The sequence below is a fragment of the Eurypyga helias genome, unplaced genomic scaffold, assembly GCF_000690775.1.
Source record: "Eurypyga helias isolate BGI_N326 unplaced genomic scaffold, ASM69077v1 scaffold31816, whole genome shotgun sequence".
Taxonomy (NCBI): Eukaryota; Metazoa; Chordata; class Aves; order Eurypygiformes; family Eurypygidae; genus Eurypyga; species Eurypyga helias.
The window spans coordinates 5,557-7,516 of NW_010256544.1; the positions used below are offsets into that span (position 1 = coordinate 5,557).

At 62.3% G+C, this 1,960-nt stretch overlaps 1 protein-coding gene across 1 annotated transcript in view; it reads right to left on the reverse strand.

The window, feature by feature from the left end:
- The window catches only part of DGKZ (diacylglycerol kinase, zeta), a gene marked incomplete at its 5' end in the record, with an annotated part of 21,636 nt that overhangs the window by 914 nt on the left and 18,762 nt on the right, over positions 1–1,960 (reverse strand). The gene's annotated exons all lie outside the window — the stretch shown is intronic.

Sequence of the window (1,960 nt, forward strand, 5' to 3'; positions counted from 1 at the left end):
TCCATCGACCTCGCACAACGGGCCAGGTCAGAAACCAGCTCTGAGCATCACCAGCGCCCCCCGAGAGGAGACAAAGGTTGGTCCCCGTGACCTGCTCTTCCCCTTCGCTGGGAAGGCAGGCAGGAGAGGAATGAGGGGTATGTCTGGGGAATGCCCAGGAATACCAACCCCCCTTCCCTTTTGCAGCCTGGCTAGCGCTCCCGCTCCCGAAGGAGGATCACATTTCACCAGCTTATTGCAGCCATCTGGACTGTGTCCACTAATGAACTCCCGCACTCCATAAAAAGCAAATCTGTTAACAGCTCCCAGCTCCGTCTCCTCTCCCCCTTCCCTCCCCCTGCTCCTCGCTCCTCGCCAAACGCCTGGGCTCTGCCATGCCGTTGAGAAAGGCCGCGGAAACCTGGCGCTCTGCCCCGGCCATTGAAAACCGGCCCCAGAAGGGATGCCCAGCCTGCCCGGCTTGTTCCTCGGTGCGCAGGGGGGCATGGGGGGCTGCAGCAGGGTGCTGGAGCAACCTGTAGCCTATTTCTCCAGCAGGAACAATGGTCAGACACATAGAGCCTCCGCCAGGCCTGGATGCAGCCGTGGACAAAAGCCTACCCACACCCAACTGCGGAGAGGTGCGATGCACCCCAAAACCCTCTCTTTTGCAGATGCACACCGAGAGCTGGGCACACCCTGTGATCCTGCACACGGGCAGGAGGAAGGAGACTGCTTTGGTGCCAGCTCTCCTCGGGGGCCTCCTCTCCGCAGCCCCGCACGCAAGCGATCATCTAACAAAGTGGGGGAAAGACCAGGGAAGGAATTGAGTTTCTTTCCCATCCCCCTGCAGAAGCCCCACTGCAAGGCTCCCTGCCCACAGCCTGAAACCGGAGCTGCCAGGGCCCCTCTGCCCAGCTCGGGCTCCCTCGCTGCCACAGGGTGTGGGATCAGCCCACTCTGAACCCATGCCTCACCGGGCTTCTAACGAGGTGAGGGTCCCCAGTCGGCTACAAACCTGGACACACGTTTGCACAGGCACATGCAAGCCCTGTTCCCAGGGGCAGTCTGAGTGAGACTCCCTGTTTTTGCTGGCAGGTTGGGGGCTGCTCCCCTCCTTCAGGCAGATGAGGGAGCTGGGGGCAGAGAGGGGCCATGCCCCCAAAGCTGCCATCTCCCCCTGCCTCTCCCCAGTCACCACCTCACCCGGGCATCGCTGCCTCATTCTGCCAGCTGAGTCTCCAGCCATGCCAGCCCCGCTCCAGGCACTGTGCAAGGCCCAAGCCTTGGCCAGGACCAAGGAGGAGTGATGGGGAGCCAGGGATTGTCTGTACAGCCTCTCCCCAGCAGCTGGCAAGGGGGCTGCACATTGTCTGAGGCAGCCCCCAAGCTCCACTGGCCCCGGCAAGTTTGCACCCCCTGGCTGGGCTCCTACCCGTGTCCCAAACCCAGAGACAGCACCTTCTTGGCTTGTTCCTACATCTTCTCCGCTACAGACTCTGCCAGATGGACACAACCCTGTCCCCTCCGCCACACGCCTGCCCCTGGAACCTCCTGTACCAAAACACAGCCTCAATTCCCCTGTCTGCAACTCCTCTGCCAGGGCTGGCACAACTCCCCTGGCAGCCAAGGCACGTCTCGATGAACTTGGCCTATGAGGGAAAGGGCTGCCCGCTGCCTGCTCCTGCTCCCCACGGGCCGGCTTCACCCACCGAGAGGAGCTCCCAGCACCCCCATCGCGGCCGCCCACGGGGGAGAGCGGGGGGAGCCCTGCAGCTGGGAGGGAGCTCATAGTGAGACTGTCCTTGCTCTGACCCCGGAGGGTGGGAAGGGAGAGACGGGGATGAGACATTCCAGCCCCTCTCGCTTCTAATTTAATAAAACAAGAGGGAGGGAAGTGCAGGGAGGAGAGGGATTTAACCCCTCTGCAGCTGGGCTCCACTGGGCAAGCATGGGCGCTTCACATCAACACCTCTCCGGC